At 55.7% G+C, this 20,961-nt stretch overlaps 1 long non-coding RNA gene across 5 annotated transcripts in view; it reads right to left on the bottom strand.

Annotated features, from left to right (window-relative positions):
* LOC127487226 (uncharacterized) overlaps positions 1-20,961 on the bottom strand; it is a 340,317-nt gene that overhangs the window by 308,018 nt on the left and 11,338 nt on the right. For 4 of the 5 annotated variants that reach the window (XR_011379684.1, XR_011379683.1, XR_011379680.1 and 1 more), the window contains exon 2: positions 9,183-19,566. This is a non-coding gene — a long non-coding RNA (uncharacterized lncRNA). The remainder of the gene's footprint in view (positions 1-9,182; positions 19,567-20,961) is intronic. The other variant, XR_011379682.1, reaches the window with a different exon arrangement.

The following is a 20,961-nucleotide window of genomic DNA, read 5'->3' as shown; positions in this document are numbered from 1 at the left end:
TGATGGCTGGAGCTGGTGTACTTTCCACACATCATTTATTATTAATTATTATTTTTATTGAGTGATCATGGAGAGCCTATAAAGCATGATGCATACACAGGGGCTTCGAGAAAGCTCACGGAAAACGCACATTAGGAGAGAACTATGCACGCATTTCTAATTCTGTTCTTTGTATCAGTGTGAACTTGCTTCCTGCTTCCATTGTCCCATGGACATTCTGAAGTCCCCTGGTACATGACAAGGCCCTGCGGTCCATCGGCATCTTCTTAGGGCCTCAGTGTTTCTCAAGTGGCTCTATGTGAAAAAGTAGTGAGAGGAAAGTGGAGAGGGACTTGGTTCTCTTCCGCCCGACAGCAGCTTCCTCCCATCAGAAACACCCGAGACCAAAGGAGCACCAAAGGCTGGTGGTGGGCCAACACCAGGAGTGAGGGTCAGGCCCTGGCCGTGGTGGCACCTGCACAACTCTACCGTTTATCCAAACATATACAACAGCGATTTCACTGCCTGTCTAAGTGAATTTACCATAGGTACAATTCAAGATAAATTATTTAAAAAGCCAGTAAACAATAAGACAATTGAAGGGAAACTTGAGTAAGTTTCGAGCTGGTAGGAGGAGCAGGAGAGTGGTGGGACCCCCGGATGGCCTCTCCGAAGACTCCGGTGGAGAAAAACCCTCACGGGGCATGAGGGAGGAGGCAACCCGGGGGTTGTGTGGTTTCACTGCCTGGCCAGCTCAGCGGCAGCTCCACCACCCTGAAGCCCCGGGCTTTGTCCCCTCGCTGCCCCAGACTCAACTCCCTGGGCCACTGTCCCAGATTGTGGTGGCCACCAGCGCAAACCGAGACCTGGGGAACCACAGGCCTCCTTCCACAAGTTCCACGAAATCAGGATTAAAAGATTCGTTCTGCTAAAACCAAACTTGAAATGCAGGCCACGAGAAGTCGTCACAAAGTCCACGGACAGTGTGTATTATGAAAAAAACAAAAAACAAAAAAGAAGCACATGGATCTCATAATGGTGTTGGCACCAGAAACCTGCGTATTCACTGCTTTTTCCCGAGAACTAGGGGCCGTGTCTTCCCACGGCTCACGGAGCAACCACTGCAGGGAGCTGCGCCCCGAACTCCAAGGCTGACGCTCTCGTGTCGCATCTCATTCGATGTCCGAGCATTTTGTTCAAATCAGATGACGGGGGGGGGGGGGGGGGGCAGGACCGTGACACGCTGAGAGCTGCCTCACGCATCACCCAAGCTCCCCATCAACCTGTGAACAAGGAATCGGCACTGTGATCTCTCCGAGGAGGAAACGGGCTCGCAGAAGCCAGGATCCCAAAGTTGGAGACAGAGACTGAATCAAGTCCAGACACACCAGCGCGGGCTCAACCCACTGTGCCGTCTTCCAGGGACTGACGTGTGGAGCAGCCAGGTGTGGGTCGCACTGGGCAGCCAACCCAGGCCTTGTGGGGCATCTGAGGGCCAAGGGGCTCAGTTACCCAGCAACTGAGCACTGTACGGGCAGGGGAGACCTGTCCTGGGCAGGCCAGCACCCAGGAATCAGCAAAGCCACCTGCCACGCCCACCCGGGTGCTCAACGCCAGAGGCTCTCTGCATGACATATGCTGGATGCCATGAAAGCTGCCAGAACCCAGGCGGAGCTGCTTCTGCCAACCCTAACAAAAGGAAGCCGGTCAACCACGGGCGTTCACCCACAGCTGCCTGTCCATAGCTGTCGTTAAAGACTGCCTGCAGCACAGCCTGTACGGAGTCCGGCCGGCCGCGTGTAGCCAGTGCTTCTGCAGGGACACCCGCCCACCAGCTGCCTGCCTGTTCAACCGCGGACTGCAGCCACCGCATCACTTGTGCACCGGCCAGTGACTGCTGCTTGAGAGTACCCCGTGTCCTCCTCTCGTTTTCTGCCTTACAAACACCCCCTGCCCCACTTCCTTGCAAGTGCTCCATTTCCGGGGCCCCCATAATCCCACTGCAATGCTCGCCTTTGCCCAAACACCCACCCCTATCTTTGGAGAATCTCTCCCATTGCCATGGAGGCTGACCACACCATTTCTTCTTGGAGGATTTAGAAGACACCTCAGAGATCTGCGGGACCCCTGGACTGCCACTATGAAGGGAAACCTGCCCCACATCCATCCCACCCCAACAGTGTGCACCACTGAGCCACTGTGCAGACGCGGGACAGGCAGCGGCCAGCGAGTCTTCCACCCCACAGCCACGGAAAGGGGCCTTGGTGCACCAGGACCTCAGCTCAGCACTTCACAGACAGCTCCTGGTGCAGCCTGGGTACCACCCCAGCTCTGCCTGTCACCAAAACCCTGGCTCTGTCCATAATCCCATTTGCCCTCCTGGTCGTCTCTAGCTCTCAAGCCGAGGAGCTAAAAACAGAGGTGATATATAGAGATCTAAAATCTATCAACACGGGGCCTGTGCTGGGTGCAGCAGGTTAAGCTGTTGCCTCCAGCGTTGGCATCCCCTATCAGACTGCTGTTCTGAGTCCCAGCTGCTCCTCTTCCAGTCCAGCTCCCTGCTGATGTGCCTAGCAAAACAGTGGGGGATGATCCAAGTACCTGGGCCCCTACCACCCATGCGCAAGACCTAAGTGGACTTACAGACTCCTCCTGGCTTCAGCCTGGCCCAGCCCCGGCCACTGCGGCCATGTAGGGAGTGAACCAACTGATGGCAGATCTCTCACTGTGTGTGTGTGCGTGTGTACGTCCCTGTCTATCTGTCACTCTGCTTTTCAAGTAAGTAAATGAATGAATAAATCCTAAAACGAAATAAGCTCCATCAATGCGAAGAGAATGGGGACAAAGAATGGAGGCTTCAATTTTGCAGTCACAGCACTGAGACTGGGCCTCGGTATGCACTTTCATTGGTCTCATCATAACTGAAGAACAAGTCTCCTCCCCAAGGTGCCCACGACCCAGAACCTCAGCAGGAAGTCAGCGTGGCTGGTGGGGAAGTGAACTCTCTTTCCCCCTGCTGGTAGAAAATGGAGCTTCACGGACAACCTCAGAGATCAAAGAGCAGGACACAGGCTGAAGGTGAACAGGACAGACTGTTGGGGCTGGCGCTGTGGCACAGCAGGTAAAGCCTCAACCTGCTAACACCAGCATCCCTTAAGGGCACGGTTCAAGTCCTGGCTGCTCCACTTCCAATTCAACTCCCTGCTAATGCACCTGGGAAAGCAGGGGAAGATGGCCCAAGTGCTTGGGCCCCTGCACCCACGTGGGAGAAGTAGAAGTTCCTGGCTTCAGCCCGGTCCAAGCTCTGGCCATTGCAGCCACTAGGGGAGTGAACCAGCAGATGGAAGATCTTTCTCTTTCTCTCTCTCTCTCTCTCTCTCTCTTCCTCTCTTTCTATGTGATCTGCCTTTCAGATAGATAACCTTCAAAAAAAAAAGTTTAAAGAAAAAAACAACAGCCAAGACCTCTCAGTCTGGCCCCGCATGAGACTCTGTGTGCGCACTGGATGGCCCAACTCCTTCCATCCGCCCACAGAAGGCTCTCGTCACCTCCTCCAACGGGCAAGGAAAGTGAGTCCCAGAAACACGCGTGAGTTGTCGAAGGCTACACAGTTTGCAGGTGACCCACAGGTAAGCCCTGAGGACAGAGGGTCCGGGCACTGACGGGCCATGTCCCTCACATTCCTCCTCTTGTGGGGTCCCTGGACGCACACGCGGGTGCTTCTGCACTCTGGACAGATGCTGCCTCCACAAACACATCGCAAACTGAAGACATCGGACTCAAAAGAGTGAGGAATTCCCGTGACCAGCATGGAGCGGAGCCTGGCAGCACGCCAAGGATCGCCAGGGAGGATCGGAGCACAGGGCCCGTGCCCGGGAGGAGACACAAACCCACAACCCCAGGAGTAATCTCCATCACAGTGTCTGGTGTAACACCAGCAATCAAGTTGGAAAATCTTGAAGTTGAGTCGTGGTAAGTTGGGGACCACCTGTATAAATTTAAATATTTTTTAGTGTATTCCAAATTACACATCTATATATAATATAAATCTAATATATAATGCATATGTAGTTACACACACATACCAAGTTCTACACACAGATAAGTCATCCTGAATCTAACACATAAACGTTGTAGGAAGCTCTCACCCAGGAGAATCCAACATCTCTGCAGAAACACGGGCCCCCAGGCCAGGCTGGCAAACCTAGGCCTTGATCTTCTGTCTATACCCACGGTGACATCACCAGTCATCTCTGCAGGGTGGAAAACACACTCGGGTCCTTTCCAGCTGTCGTCAATCAACCACACTCCACCGGGGCAGGTGCTAGTCTCTGTGCCACGCCGGCTGCTGCCACAGAGGGCCAGCCAAGAGTGTCTCCTGTCACCATAAATCACCACGTGGGCAGAGCATGGCCTATGGACAATCAGAGAGCTGGGTGCAGGGTGGAGGTGACCCAGGAATAAGGAACCCTTCTGTTTCTTTCCCACCAAGGGAAGGCCCTGGCCACCAAGATCCCCAGTCAAAAACCATGGTTGAAGGGCTGGCACTGTGGCGTAGCAGGTTAAGCCGCTGCCTATAATGCCAGCATCCCACATGGGCACCAGTGACTGCTCCGCTTCTGATCCAGCTCTCTGCCAATGCACCTGAGAAAGCAGCAGTAGATGGTCCAAGTTCTTGGGTCCCTGCATCTACAAGGGAGATTCCAATGAAGCTCCTGGCTTTTGCCTGGCCCAGCACTGGCCATTGCGGCCATCTAGGGAGTGAACCAGTGAATGGAGGATATCCCTCCCTCTCCCCCTCCCCCTCCCCCACCTCCCTCACCCTCCTCCCTTTCCCTCCTCCCTCTCCCTCTCCCTCTCCCTCTCCTTCTTTTTCTCTTTCTCTTTCTCTTTGACTATGACATTCAGAACTTTCAAAACAAATAAACAAATCTTACAAAAAAAAAAAAACCAGGTTGAAATGTCGACAAGATTTCCATCCTCAGAGAGCAGGCACTTCCACCTGAGTGGCACGTGAACACGAGCCGAGGATTTCTCTCCAGCTAATTGAATTAGCTCAAGAGGTGCTTTTCCGGGAGAAGCTGATCAGGACACTCAAAACAGAGAAGCAGAGGAGCACTCCAACGCTTCCCCTTAGGGCCGACGCTTCCACGGCAAGCTCAGCGCAGGAGGTGCAGCCACAGCTGCTTGTCCAACTGTGCGCACTGCAAGCCCGCCCCCGTCCAGCCAAGGGCCAACTCTCTGCAGCACTGCCTGTTCCTCTACCCCTTCCTTTTTGTCAGCAGGATCGTCCCTCAGTATCCAGGAAGGACACATTGCAGGAATGCCACGGACACGGAAATGCACACACACTCCGGTCCCCTGCATACAGTTCTGGGATATTTGCATAGAACTTGGGCACACCCTCCCACCCGCTTCCAGTCACCTCTAGATGACTCATCATGCCCAGCGCAACATGAACACTCTGCAGATAATCGTCGCATGGTGTTGTGCAGGAAGCAATGACGAGAAGTGACTGCAGGCTCACCGCGGACGCAGCCTCACCCCGGTGTCATGGACGGGCAGTTGGTGTGGAAGCTATGGTTACCACGGTGCACAGTGCCTACTTCCTGCTCAGCCCTGCAAGGAAAAACGGCTCTGTCCCCTGAGCGCCCTGGAGACAGCGTGGGGCACTCCCAGAGCTGCCCTGAAGGGCGTGATGGGAGTCAGGGTGTTTGTACTGACCGTCAGCTAAAGGCTGCTGCTAGGTGTAAGTTCCCAGGCACTCCCAGGCGTTCTGAGGCAGCTGGCCAAGAGGTCCAACAACCTGCAGGTGGTTCTGGGATCTTGCTCCCACCTCTGGCCTGCAGGGAGGAGTGACCCCTCGCAGGACACAGCTGCAGGGTAACCTCTGTGCCAGCACGTGGTCCTCCAACCCTCCCACCCTCGCTGCCATCCCCAGAATCAGCCCCAGCTGCAGCCAGCAGGGTCTCCTCGCCCCTCCACCAATCCCTAGAGACTCTGACATGCCTCTCCCGGCCCTTCCTTCCTGGCTTATCTTCACTGTATCCCATCTCCCCAGCCTGTGTTCACCACAACACCCCTCCCTCACTGACCACCACCCATGCATCACCCCAGAGCCTTCCTCTCCCTAGGGGATGGTGGTCTGGGACCTTAATCACCAGAACCCTCTGAGCCCCCCGCAGCAGGGAACACAGGGACACTGTGCTTGCTCTCCAACAGAGGAACAGCTCCAGGGACAGCTCGCTGTGTGCACTGTAAGAGCCCGAGTGCTCCTGGCTGCCGCTCTCCATGCAAGCACAGGCCCTGTGCTGAGCTGGCCCCACAGATCCTCACGCGGACTCCTCAGTACTGGCTGAGCTGTGTTGCATTGTGGGAAAGGATGGGAGATCTCCTCTCCCACTCTTCCTCTGCCCTCTTCCCCAAATCCTTTCCCTTGAGGAGACAAATGTGCCCTGCACACACACACACACACACACGCACACATGCACACTGCACGGCCTCTGCGCACCAGGAAAAGCTGGCCTCCACTGTTAGACCCCTCGAGCCTCAAGCATAAACCACCAAGCACTCAGCACGGGCCGGGAGCACCAGGCCCCAAAGGTGCTGCTGAGTGAAGGAGACGGACAGCCCTCAGACGAGAGTGTGGGCTCCTCCTCAGACACGGTCCACACCCAGGAAGCCTGGGAGGCTTGGAGAGAGACCCCAGGCATAGCCACCGGAGCCAGTTTTTGCAACGAAGCGCAGAAGTATGAGGAGCAGAAAGGTGCGAGGCCTTCTTACGGGTTGGTCCTGAGGCGGTCTCGGTAAGCCAGCGCTGGGGCTCAGACCCTGGTTCCCTGAGGAAGCCTCTCCCGAGTTTCTTGTCTCTAAAAGGCCTGTCTCACAGGCGCGTGATAACACTCGCAGCCGAAGCGGCCGACTGTGCACTGAAGCCTGTGCCCTGGCCCCCAGCCTACAGGTGCGCTGGGAGCACCACGCAGCCAGGCACGCATTCCCCAGCCCTCTCTGCACGCAGATGGCGTCACGTGATTGAGTTCCAACCAACAGACTGCGCAGGAGCGACACCCACCACCTCTAGGCCAGGCAGGGGAGACTCCATGTCCATCCCACACTCCCTCACGCAGCCAAGCACCTGTGCACGGATCCGGCAAAGAGCCATCAGCCCTGAGGAGGCGGAGCCATCTGCTGTTTCCTTCCTGTCCTGGGAGGAGATCCGCAAACCAGTTCCCACATGGGACTCCTAAATCGGTAAGAAATAAAACACCACATCAGGCCCTCAAGACTGCGTGGTTTGCCTGTTGGAGCAGCCAAACTTCCCTGAGCCCAAACAAGGCTGTGCTATGGCACTGCGCACAGGCAAGACGCCCAGCAGGCACACAGCATGTGCCCTGACTGCTGGTACCATCCCTGCCTCCGCCACACTCTACAACTTCCAGAACACAGCCGTGTCACAGAGAGAATGCATTGCGTGCTGCCAAGCACTGGGGACAGCACAGAGATTACAAAAACTTCAGAGAGACACAGACTCCCTTCTTCAGGGACTCATATTCTCACAGTGCAATTAGACCCATCATATACGTAATTATAGTGCAAGGCAAATTTTATTAAATGTGGAGACAGAGGCTGCATTTGCAATGAGGAGGGGGAGAGCCGTCTCAGCTATGGAACCTGTTCCTGGGGGAGGGAAGGGGTGAACGGGGCTTTGAGGCCTAATTTCAACACTGACAGGTGGACATCGGTCCCAAGGGGCAGGGGAGAGGGAATGCGAGACACTGGGCTGCACCCTAACTGGTCCCCACGGAAGGCTGCAAACAATCGACTACTCTCCTGTACAGGGAAGCACGGGAGATGGACAGGAGCAGCACCAGGGCCAGGAGTGGGCAGGGCAGAAGGTGCCTGGGCAGGGCCCCGCTCACTACGGCTGCATCACCAACCAGGACTGCAGTGGGAGGCGCTCCGCATGTCAAGCTCGGGAACCCACATTTCACTGTCTGAGCCGTGCATTCATCAGCGCTCTCACTGGAAATGACAGAAAGTGGAACAGCACTAGCTTAAACAAAGAGGGGACGCCCAGGCCAGCGCCTAATCACACTATGAGCAGGCTTAGAGCTGGTCCCCAGGGACCCCAACACCATCGAGGGTCACAGGTGGGGGCCGGCGTTGTGGGACAGCAAGCTAAGCCATTAGCTGCAGAGTTGGCCTACTGAGAACAGGTTCAAGTCCCAGCTGCTCCACTTCTGATCCAGCTCTCTGCTAATGCCTTGGGAAAGCAGTGGAAGATGGCTTAAGTCCCTGGGCCCCTGCACCCATGTGGGAGACCCGGATGGTGTTCCAGGCTCCTGGAACCATCCGCCCCTTCAAGCTGGGTCAACACTGAGCCCACCTCACACTCTCTCTCTTCTGAGGTTGCACCAGGTCCTTTGGTTTGGCCAAGACAGAGGCAGTGTAAAACACACAGGAGCGCCCCCTAACTGCTCCCCCTGGAGCCACACAACCAAAGATGGTCACAGCCACACATGGGCACCTTTTGGTCTGAAATCGCTTTCTCTATTTTTACAGCCATTTGGCTAAAAACAGCCAAAGTCATCTCAGGCTCCAGACAAAGAATTGCCACACGATGTTCCGGATGTGTCGACTTTTTTAAAGCCACTCCACCTGCACCCGTCTCAGACCTGTAATATTCTCACCTTGACCTGCACAATGCTCCAAACTTGTGTTGCTCTGAGCATACGTGAAGTGCGGCAGGCGTATCTTGTACGTCCTTGTTGTGTTTAGACCTTGATGCGCAGTTTTGTAACAGTAGTTAAACGCCACCAGAAATCATAGCACAACCAAGAAGGGCAGCGTATTACACACCATCGACACGTCGTGCTCTGGGCACAGGTTTAAGGAAGCCACTGTGACTGGAAGTGAAAGGAGCTAACACAGGGATGAGAGAATGGTCCAATTTTCTCAGCAGCGAGAATGCCTTTTTGTGGGAAGACAGGGAGTGCTATCCATCAGCTCTACCCATTCTGACACGGACTCCTATTAGCCTCGCAAAGCCCTGGAGATGAACCCAAAAACAGCGCTCACCACAGCCCAGGCTGAAGCAGGGGTGAGGCCACGGGTGCTGCCGGGGAATGAGTGTGGCTCATCTCCTGACTTCTGTTGCCACCGCCAGGCAGAGGGGTCTGCGCCAGCTCACCGCTGCGTCTCACCTGGAATCCCGGATGTTCACTGATCAGCAGGTAAGCAGGACACAATGTCCCCATCTGTGGCTGTGACCAACACGAAGCTCCAGGTGACCGCTCGTCCAAAATCCTTACTGGAAGGCAACAAGGTACAGCGAAGAATTCCGGGCCCAAGCAGGCATGAGACAAGTGAATTTCCCGTCCATACGGACCTGCAAGTCTAACAGGATGAAGAAGGGAAAGGCAAGAATGTCCAAGACAAAACCAAGGGCCCCTAGCGTGGTGAAGATTCCCCTGCAGCACGGATGGAGATTTGTGCACACGGACTGGGTTAAGACTCACGCCGATGCACTGGTCCGTTAGCACAGTGAAACGCACACCGCGCATGCGCACGAGCGATGCCATTGGCAACACGCCAGCATTTCTCTCCGTCTGCAGAACACGGGCCTTCAGCTGACCTGGGCTGGGCTCTTCGTGCGCTCCTGGACTTGAGCCTGCAACACGAGCTGTTCTGGGGACTCTCTGCCTCCCTCATTTTCTTGGCCAGCAGCTGCAGGAGGCAAGTTCCTCTCTCTGCAAAAGAGAGGCCCATGGCCCTCACAGGCCGTCTAAGCCTTGGGAACATTGTGGACCATGAAGGAGAGGTTTCCTTATGGGAAAGACTCCTTGTAATGCACATGTGAGAGCAACTAAAAACCTCCAAGCACCCTACCCCGCCAAGGGCTTGTTCTCCTGTGCAAAATCTATGTTAGCATCACTACTACAACCCTGAGACAAGTGGTGCACTTCCAACACTTTTGCGGGGATGGGACTGTACAGCATGATAAGGGGCTGGCACTCTGGCATAGCTGGTAAAGCCACCGCCTGCAGTGCTGCCATCCTCTATGGGTGGCCGGTTCTAGTCCCCACTGCTCCATTTCCGATCCAGCTCTCTGCTATGGCCTGGGAAAGCAGAAGAAGATGGCACAAGTCCTTGGGCCCCTGCGACCATGTGAGCAACCCAGAGGAAGCTCCTGTCTCCTGGCTTCGGAACAGCACAGCTCTGTCTGTTATGGTCACCTGAGGAGTGAACCAGCAGATGGAAGACTGACTCTCTGTCTGTCTCTCTGTTTCTCTGTCTCTGCTTCTCTGTAACTCTGCCTTTCAAATAAATAAATCCTTTTTTTAAAAAAAGGCATTATAAAGGTATTATAAGCCTTGCAAGGTTGGGGTACACATTGCATGAGAGCCCCAACCTCATGAAGGACAGAGAAAGTAAAAGCATTCCGAGGAAAAGTGTGGTACATGTTGGGGAAGTCGGAATTTGGGACCTCGTGAGAGGAAGAGCCTGAAGGGGGAGAACCAACCATGAAGAGTGTGCCGGGCTGGGCTTGAGCAGGACACAGGTGAGCAGAGTTCACTGTGCTGAGAAATGACTCATGGAGTAACGTCAAGTTCAAGTGTGAGTTGTCCTCACTCCACTCCACTCAGTTATTTCTGCCCTCCAACACGGCATGACTACATGGAGGGAGTGCAAGAGAAGCAGTGCTGAAAGGGATGGAGCCAAGGGGTCATAGAGGAGGACAGCAGCCGCAGGACACGAGGCGGAGCACAGGTGACCAACCAAGTGTCTGGAGGAGTCACAGTGGAGGCCACAGAGCAGAAACAGATGCCTCAAGTCTCGCCTGCCCCCAAACCCTGCCGCTGCCGTCCTCACCCTCTGGGTCCTATTGGGAACGCCTGTGCCGTGGGAGACAGGAGAAGGACCTGCAACACCAAGGGCTTGCTATGGAGCCTCCCACCCTCCCGGGCATGGCAAGCGCTGCAGGTGGAGCACCAAACCCAGTCAGCCCTGTGGAGTGGGGACAGGGGCTGCAATAGATGCTGGCACATGGGGAACCTCTGCTTCGGCAGATAGGAAAGCCAAGGGCCTCCAATGAGCCCAGCTAGGCTGCGGGTCCTCTTTCTACCAGTAGGATCAGGTCTGCCTAACAAGGAAGCCAAAAACAGCAGCAACCAGAAGCAACAGGGGAATCCTGGGCACAACCTTTGGGTGCACAGACCCAGCCATAACTCAAGTCTCCATCTACACCTGACGCAGGTGTCCAGCCCCAGACTCCGGGAAGGATGCTCTCATTCACATCAAAGGAGTCCCTCCTGCCTCCCACCCTCAGGCGACACACTGCTGGCATGCCCAGCCCACCCTGTGCAGCAGGACCCGGAAAGAGCATCCTCTAAGGAGCCAAGGAGTCATTATTTTAGGATCCCCTGTCTCACAAGCGCTCCCCACACCCACAGGTACGTGGGCGCCCAGGGTGATGTGCCAGGAGAATGCCATTTGCAAAAACAAGTTGCGCAGAGTTCGCACTCACACTATGGCTTATGGCTCTCTGCTCTACAGAGGGCCAAAACAGCAGAGTTCATAAAAGACCACTCAAGCGGTCCTTCGGATAATTCCAGCAGGTGCACCGTCTGTGAGGGTAAGGGAATGATTGATTGTCAAGCCAATGTGTCGATGACAAAGCTTCACTGTGGACAGGGCTCGGTGGATGACACAGGGCTTGCTCTCATCTGCTCCCCTTGCAGGGTCTAGGGGATGAAATGTCAGGGTCACTGCTGAGCCTACACTTTCGGGGAGTGACCTGTCCGCTCAGTGCTGACCAGGTCAGCCACACTCACGTGCTGTGTCTTTGGCCGTGATGGCTCTCACCCTGGGAGATCCTCCAAGCTTCTATTATCCTTTCGCCAGCAGCTTCATGAGATGTTCCTTACAAGCCCATTTTTTCCTTCTTTGCCTCCATGCCTTGATTCTGTAAGAGCGCTTCCCAGCCTGCAGTAGGTCTTGGCACTTTGTGCCCCACGGACGCAAAGGGGTGAGACATTTGTTTCGCTGCCAGGAACCCACACGCGGAGTGATTCAAAGACACCTTTGAGCATCGCTGACGAACACTAAAGACCAGGTTGACGTGGATGAATCACAACTGCAGGAAATTCAGACGACTCAGCGCTTCCACCGCTGAGCCAGCCTGCCCACTGCCTCCCTGATTCCAGGAGCTTCTGCTGGGGTCACTCATCCCGACGTGCGGCCAAGTTCTAGAGCTCTCTCAAGGACGACGGTCGACTCCGGGGGAGCCTCCCAGTCCTCAGAGCTGATGCCTCGCTCTGTCCAGGTCCTGGTTCTAATCTTCACCTGCTACAGCCCATCTCCCTGCCACACTCGTGGCTGAGTCTTTCAGGGCCCCAGACACAGCACTCCCTCAGGACCAGGAAAATCCTGCCCTGCATCGCTGAGACAGCCACTGGCTGGGAGAAGAGCTCAGGTTCACGGCACCCAGGATAGAGAACGTCCCTCCCACAGCTCAGCTTCTCTGAGCCTCTCTGCAGGCTGTCAGATCAGCCTTGGCAACACTCGCAAGCACCATCCCAGGGTCCACAGACCCCTGGATGCCTCCAAGTCTTTATCATTACAAGCTCAGTGATCAGCAAGGGGCCTGACACATAGCGGGGGATCCAAAAGTGTCAGCAGAATTCATAGCCGAGTGAATGAACTTGCTGGACCCTGACTCGGGCCCCTTACGCAGCCGGTGGTCAGGCAGAATAGGCCACCCTGTGGCAAATATCCATGCTTACCTGTTTGACAGGTGTCAAGCTTGGCCATCTCATTTTCCTTGTTCTCGGAATGGACAGATAATTCTCACCCACCCCTTGAGTTGAGGCATGCCCATGGAACTTGCCTGTTCAACAGGATGTAGACAGAGGCCTGTGCGACGTGGCCTTCCCTCTGAGTGAGAACTGTCACTCTCCCCAGGCAGCTGCTGTCCCGCTGGCATGAAAACACGTGGCCAGCAGCAAATCCAAGTCACACACGGCAAAGAGCCAAGTCCAGGCCCAGGTGTGCCACGGAACACAGCTGCCCAGCCTAGCCCAGCCTCAACAACCAGCCCCAGGCAAGCCCCAGTTTACAGCTTGTTTTAAGCCCCTGGATCTGGGGAGCTTTGTTAGGCAGCGGTGTTGCAGCACCAACACGTACACCCGCTCCCACCAGCAATGGTAACAGCACTGCCACTCTCGCGCTCAATGCTGTGACCAAGAGACAGATCCCAAGGACTGGACACTGTCCTCCCGCAGCTCTGCGTACACTGGACAGACAGACGGCCCCACGCAGCCTAGTGCTTTGGTGAAGAACAACCAAAGGAGGAAAGCAGACGATGGAGAAGGGGGAGACCCGGGGGCGTTGCTTGCTAGCCCACCCCAGCACAGAGGGCCCACCTTGAAGGTAGCAGCCATCATGCCTGGAAAAGCCCATCTTTCCTGAGGAAGAAGGAGCACACTCTTGCAAATGCACTTGGCCCTTGCGTGTGGAGCGTGGAAGTCAACCAACTCCTCTTTAAAGTGACTGTTTCCAAAGGGCCTCACAGAGGCACAACCCAGCCACAACAGCTTGGGATTCTATTAGAAGGCAAAGGGAGGCATTTATCAGGGCCCTTGGCTCCCGGCGGGGGGCACAATCAAATGCAAGTCCAAACTGGTCCCCCCAATCAGCACTCCTTTCTGAAGCTAACACCTTATTTTCTCTGCCTTTTCTCTAAGGAGTCGCTGAAGAGTAAAAAAGCAAAGGAAAAGAAAATGGCTTTTTGTTTGAATTTCCTTAAAGAGGCATTTGCTGGAGGCTCTGGTCAACGTGCGAAAGTCCCTTAAGGGATCCCTGGGGTCGAAGCCTCACAGCGCATGGGTGCCCAGGGATCCTGCACAGCAAAGGGTACATTACACAGGCTGGGTGCCTTGGTGACATTAGCACTCTGGGCTAGGAATGCGTCGTCTGCCATCCTGACGAGGGTATCCCCCCAACACTTGGGTTAGAAGCTGCAGGTAGGACCTTAGAATACGGCACACGGAGGGGTGAGGGGCCCAGCCATCGAAGAGGCAACGCAAGCGTCACCGAGAGTCACAGGAGACCAGGGGACAGAGGCTTCTCTGACCTTCTGCTCGTCTGCTTTCTTCAATATCCACTTCCAAAGACGTACCCAGTAACGCCAAAGTGAACAGCCAAAAATCTTCCCCGGCACAAGCTGGCTTCTCTGGTGCGCACATGGAAAGGTGCCCGTCCCCGGGTGTCTCCCTCATCTTCTCCCCAGGAGGCGTCATCAACCCCACGGCTGGAGTCCATGGAAACGTTCATTCTCGCCCGAGCTCTCTGCTGAGCGAGATCCATACACCAAGTGCGTGAGCTTGGATCTCACACAAGCATTCAGACTCTGCACCACCAGGCAGAACTCACTCCCCGTGGATATTTTCCTCCTGCTTGCCCCAAGTCAGATCTCAGCACTCGGCTAAGAAAGCGGAGGATCTCAGAGCCACCCTTCTCCTTCCAAGAGGTCAGGAGCTGACACGTCTACTCTGTCCAAGGCCAGCTGCTTTCTTTCCAGCAAAATGCCCATTCTTCATTCACCCCTCATCCGGTATGTCCTGGGACCCTCTTCTAAGCCAGACTTGGTTCTTGGCGACTTGAGACACAGGAGACACTATACACACAGCAATCTGCATCCCCGCAGAGCCACGCTTCAGTACGAAAGGTGACCACAAAGCAGCACAGCGGATCACGTGCTCTAAGATGGTAAACACGACGCACCCTGGAACCTTGGATCCAGTGCTGGGAAAGGCAGCAGGCGGTATAGACACTGCGGGCCATGTGCACCTGAGAAGGTGAGGTTGGAGTGAGGATGAGAAGGAGTTGAGAGAGTTGTGGGGGGAGGCAGGACTTGAAGCCCGGTTAAATGGGGTTAAATGGGGTTTGTGGTTGGTTCAGGGGCTGGTGCCTGCCCACAAGGGCACTGGGCCAGCCGACCCGGGGGCAGGGGCGCTCAAGGGCTACTCCAAGGTTTGTTCTGAATGACTGAAAGGGTGGAGCTGCCATGAACCGCCATGAAAAAGGCCGGGGTAACATGTGCAGGCACTCTGTTGGGGACCTGCTGAGTCTGGTACCTGTGCACACTGGAGGGGACACATCCAGGGAACACTTGCATCAGGGAGGCCGGAACTCAGGACGGGGTGCTGACTGGAGACACGGCCCCTCCCCGCTCACCTTCACACACTCTCTGTGTTCCGGCAGCAGCCTTGTCTCTGGTGCCCTGCCACATTTTCCCCAGTCAGGCACTTCTGAAACCAGGATCGACTCCATCTCCCCCACCTGGAAAGAAAGACAGACAGACAGACAGACAGAAAGACCAAGTGCAAGGCCAGGCCACCGCAGTCAAGTCTCCACTTGACGCTCTCTCATCAGTGCAAACCACCACGCGCCACAACTGTCCCCAGAGCCGTGGCGCCTCTGGCCTTTGTCCAAGCTCCCTCCGCGGAAACATCGCTCCCCTCTGAAGTCCTAACTCACAGACCATCTCCTGGCTCCACCCTGCAGCATCGAATGGCTTCTGTCCACCACGCCACTGTGACGTGCACACCCCCAGGCGGCGGCACAGCTCTCTGTCCTTAGCTAACCACCAGCGAGATGCCACGCGAGTCACTTCTCTGAGTCAGGGGCTAGCGCGGTGCAGACCGAAAGCACATGGATTTGCAATGAGTCCAAATGCATCCAGCTGCCCGGCTGGTGCAGGTGCCTCACTGGCACAACTGGGGAGCCTGTGACTGTGGGAGAGAGGATGGGGAGTGATGGTCTCCACTATGCAAGCAAACCCCCAGCCGGAGCCCACAACATGGAGGAGCCACCCCCAGCAACTGGATCCTGGCCAGGAAGAGCAGGGAGGGGACCGGCTTGCGCTGGAGCAGTGTGGGGCACAAGGAATGTCCTCATTAAAACAGGACGTGACTCGCAGAAAAACAGCAAGACACACTCCAATTCATCAGGCGCCGAGGACGAGAGCAGGCAGCTGGGTGCAGCGCACATGGCCTCGCTCCCTCACTCCCGTGGCAACCACAGGGGTGCCACCCCGGGACTCGCACACTCCGTCTCTCTGCCAGTGTTCAGGACCCCTGGCCTCGTGCCCTGCCTTACCACGTCTGTTGGAGACGTAAGGATTCTAAAATGCAGACAAGATTGTGCCCTCGTCAACGCAAGAAGAGATGAGATGACGCTGCCTTTGTGCCCACTGCAGAAGACGTGCCACCTGCCACTAGGGAAAAGACCCAGCCACAAGGGAATCCGGGGTCCCGGTCATGGGCTGCCAGGCCCCATCACCACGGACACCAAATGTGCCAGAGGGGCTGCGGAGACCACAGGTGAGGTTGGGAGGGGCAGGGCTGCCCCAGAAACCTTCTAGATCCCCCTCTGCCCCCAACTCCTTCCTCCTTACAGGGAATCCTGGCCCCCTGACCGCAGCACAAGGTTCCCGTGTGTTTGGGGCAGGTGGGGGTCAGAGCCCTGAGCACCCCATGCCCCTGCTGCTGCCTGCCTGCCGAAGCCCTGGCAGCCTTCAGAGCCCAGCTGTCTTAAGAAGTTCACGTGTAAGACAGACAGCCGAACGTGCTCCCATTCCAGGCAGGGGCCAGTCCCGGGTTGCTGGAGCGACCGTGTCCACGGCCAGAGGCTCTCGGAACAGGGACCAAGATGGGAGCGCTCTGATGTCATCGCTGCTGCCTTATTTGCCTCGGATTTTGTAATTTCTGAATTGCTTCATTTCCTGCGAGGACAGACTCCCAACTATAAACATCTTAATGAATTAACATAATATAGTCTCTCCTCCCAACAGTGCGGATGGGAATAATTTAGGATCATATAATATCATAGCAGTGCAGAAATTGCTTCACTCCATTTGTTTATTCCCGCAGAATTGAAGACAAGAAGAGAATTAAATACGTATTCTGCGATGTGTCTCCCTCTCTCTCAGAGGCCACACATTAAGGATGGTGATGGCTCTGTCCCCAGCGCTGGGGAGGTGACGCTCAGTTACCCGAATCACAAGACAGAAAGGCTGTGGAAGAGACCAGAAGGTTATGAGAAAACCTCTCTGCGGCGGAAGCTTCGCAAAAAGCCTGCTGTTAAAACGTAGTCGACAAAATGTCATTTCTGCAAGGTGGACCCCATCTCTCTCACCCATCTCACGTTGGAGCCTTCGAAGGTATTTGATTTGTCACGGTTCACGCAGGTTCCAAATCCCTCTCCAGTAATTTCAGGGTTTCACAGAATGCGAAGGCTAGGAGTGATACGACACGGAGAAATTCGCAAAGAATACTTTCCCAGTATTGGAAAGAGAGCATGACGAGGAGAGAGAGGAAAAGCGGCAACATGGCTGGGACAGGCCGTGAGACAGGAGGGCGCCGTGCCCACAGGAGCCCCCTCTCCCAGGACTGGGCTCGGAGCACTTACCAGAAAAGGATCAGAGGGAAGCCCCGAGAAGACCCTCCTCGCCCCCTGAAAAGGAAACGTCCCCCTCCCGGGACCACAGGGGGCCGCGCTCTGCACGCAGACCCTGCCAGGGTGAGCAGCCGCACGAGCGGCAGGCCGTCCTCAGGGCACTGACCGTTCCTCCCTCGCACCCTTGGGATCCCAAGCAAAGGCTGAGTCAGGTGTCACATCGGCCACGGCGACAAGGCGCTCAGATAAGGTCGCGGAGAGAGACGAGGGCACAGCGTGCACCCCTCAGCTTCCCCAGCGGCCCACGTGGGAGGTGTGCTCCAGGGGGACAGACCTGGACCTGGGAAGGGTCACACGCCGGGCATCCCGAAGCTTCTTCCCCAGCCCGGGCTGCATCCTCCTGCACCGTCCACAGCTGGTGATGGAGGTCCAGGGCCAGGCACTGGAGATGCAAAACATGCGAGAGCCAGTCACCAACTTCCTGGGCCTCGGGATCCACCCAGCAAACACCGAGGTCTCTGATGGCGAGGAAAGGGGACAGCCCCATTCAAAAGATAAGAAGAAGTCACTCTAGTTTCTCTAACAGAAACTGAAGGTCAAGAGCTCTGAGAGACAGTGTTTTAGAAAAAGCAGTCAGGGAAGGCTTCCTGGAGGAAGTGATGTGTAAGGTGAGACACAAAAGATCAGAAAAGGGATGTCGGGTGCCTGTGAGGATACAGAACAGTGCTGTCTCCATAGAATTTCCCCAGCATCCCCGCGGGGCGTTTTGGCCAAGGCTTGGGAGGAGGCTGAGTTTCCTGCCCGACTCCGTTCCCATTCACCTTCAAGCTTCTTTTGACCCCTGGCACCTGCTAGACTGACAGGGGAGGAGCAGCCGTGCGACACACTGGAGACGGAGTGTGTTCATCACCGGGGGGTTCCTGCACACCCCTGCACTTCTAAACAGCATCAGGAAGAGCGACTCCACAGAGTGACTCAGCAGAGTGACTCAGCACACACGTGTGTGTGTGTGTGTGTGTGTCAGGAAAGGGGGGGCTGCTACGCGACAGGTGTCACAAAGGTGGTGGCAATGAGATTAACAGACGCGTCTGTTTTAGTGCAAAAAATATTGAAATCCAAGCAAAGAAGGGGCTCCATAAAGGTCATGTGAAATGCATACTATGAAAACACTGCATGTGTCTCAATGTTTTTGTGCTTATATTTTTAAAATTTATTTTATTTATTTGAAAGGCAGAGTTAGAGAGAAAGAGGAAGGAGAGACAGAGAGGTCTTCCATCCACTGCTTCACTCCCCACATGGACCGAGTGGGTGGAGCTGGGCCAGGCTGAAGCCAGGAGCTTCCTCTGGGTCGCCCACGTGGGTGCAGGGGCCCAAGCACCTGGCCATCTTCCCCTGCTCCTTCCAGGTGAATCAGAAGAGAGCTGGAATGGAAGTGGAGCAGCCGGGACCTGAACCGGCGATCATAGGGGATGCCAGCACTGCAGGCAGTGGCTTTACCTGCTCCGCCACAGCGCCGGACCTTTGCACTTAGATTTAATTCCTATCTTCCAAACTTCCTGATGTCCCCTTAATACTGCTATATAATACAAGAGAAAAAATGCACAAAGCACACAAACCACCCTTGATTCTGGGGAAGGAAAAGAGATTGTAGGACTCACAGTGACAGCGAGGGATTATTTTGCTGTCCACCCATTTGTGATGTCTTAGAGCTAACTAACGAAAGAGCTCACTTTTCGACTCCAAGTTTACAAATAAAGGGAAATGATGCCCCAAACAGAACCACCATAACCCCAACGGACGAAGGCGGATTCTAGACCCTGCGATGCTGGGTCTGAGCTGCCGGCTGAGACAACCACGGACCGCAGTGAGCAGCTCGCCGCTTCGGGAGGGGCAGCCCAGCCCGCGCAGCACCGCAGGAGCCTGGGTATCTACTCTGACTGCGCGCAAACACGAGACGCCGTGTTCAGGCAGCCGTCACAGACCACGGGCTCTGATCCGCTCCCAGTTCTGCAGATGGAAAGGTCAAGGTCAAGGTCAAGGTCCAGGTCCAGGTCAAGGTCCAGGTCCATGCAGGGTTGGTTTCTGGTGAGGGCCCTCTTCCTGAATGTCTTCTCACTGGGTCCTTACCTGGAAGAGGGAGAGAGGGAGGGAGAAAGACAGGGGAGGGAGAGAAGGGGAGGGAGGGAGGGAGAGAGGGAGGGAGGGAGAGAGAGAGGGAGAGAGAGAGAGAGAATGTGTCTTGTGTCTGTGCTCTGGCGTCTCCTCTTACAAGGTCACTAACCCCATGATCAAGGCCCCATCCCCTTTGCTCCGTCTAAACCTCCTTCTCCGCCCCATCCCCCACTGCCTGGTGGCTTCGGGCTTCAGTGAATGACCCGGGTACCAGCAGAGGAGCCACACTGGTCTCCACCTGAGCACGCTCGGATGCCCGTGCAGCCCCTCACACGCCTGGCCAACGAGTCCTAGTTGGGGGTTTAGTTCTGAGAGGACATTCCCTGCAGGTCCTGGCTGAACCTTGGAGCAGAAATGAGTAGAGGCCGAGGAGTGAGTACGGCCCCGGTGGGGAGCCGGCTCTTGTCCTCGGCACTCAGGGGGACACAGGCGAGGGGCTCACAAGCCCCACAGGAAAGGAAGGGCACCCTTACTGCCTCCTCTCTTGCTCCCCCACTCAGCAAAGGGAAAGGACTTCGTGGACGGTACCCCAGAAAACAAAGCACAGAGGTTCTAAGTCACTCAGTTGCCGGGACACGGCAAGCATGCTTCACACCAAATCTGGAAGCTTCCACTCTTCTTCCTGCATGTGATTTGCTTGCCTGACATCTGAAACATCTCTAGGCCAGGCCACCTGCCCAACACAGAGCCTCAGACACAGCCTGGCCGCACCGCCCCCCTGCCCCGAGTCCTGCTACTCCTGGCCAGGCTGGCAGACACAGCATGGTGGGGGCGGGGACATGGGGGTCACATGTGGGTTTCCTCTATGGTTTCTTCCTTAACACATTTCCACAGGGTCCCAGAAGGGATCATTTGGTAAGAAAAGCATTGCGCGTTTTCTCAGAACAAAAGGTGATGTCACACGCAGAGACACGAGCGGGCCGGCCCCTGTGGACTGAGCACATGGGCAAGCCAGCTCGGCGGTGAGCCATGCTGAATGCCACAGGTCAGCAGGCCTGGGGTCGGCCAGCGTCCTGGCTGCTACTATGACAGCTGACCTGGGCAGAGATTTCCCGGCTGGCCGCGTCATTCTGAGTCGCATGGAGCCGGCGCGTAGCGCACCTGCTCTGTCTATGTAACGGCCAACATCTGGAGGCAGAGGACACACAGGGCCCCGCATCCGGATGTCTCGCTGGTCACTAATGTGGCAGCACCTTATCAAGCACGTGTGATGCTGGTAGCACTGCACCAGAGGGGAATGTGGTGGAAAACTGCTTTTTTTCTTACTTCCAGATGTGTCGTATGATAGAGACGGATACACTGGCTCAATTCTCACAGGACGAAATGAGTGGAACGAAATGACAGAGATTG

Source organism: Oryctolagus cuniculus, chromosome 10, assembly GCF_964237555.1.
Source record: "Oryctolagus cuniculus chromosome 10, mOryCun1.1, whole genome shotgun sequence".
NCBI classification, from domain to species: Eukaryota; Metazoa; Chordata; class Mammalia; order Lagomorpha; family Leporidae; genus Oryctolagus; species Oryctolagus cuniculus.
This window is presented reverse-complemented; position numbering and strand designations above follow the sequence as displayed.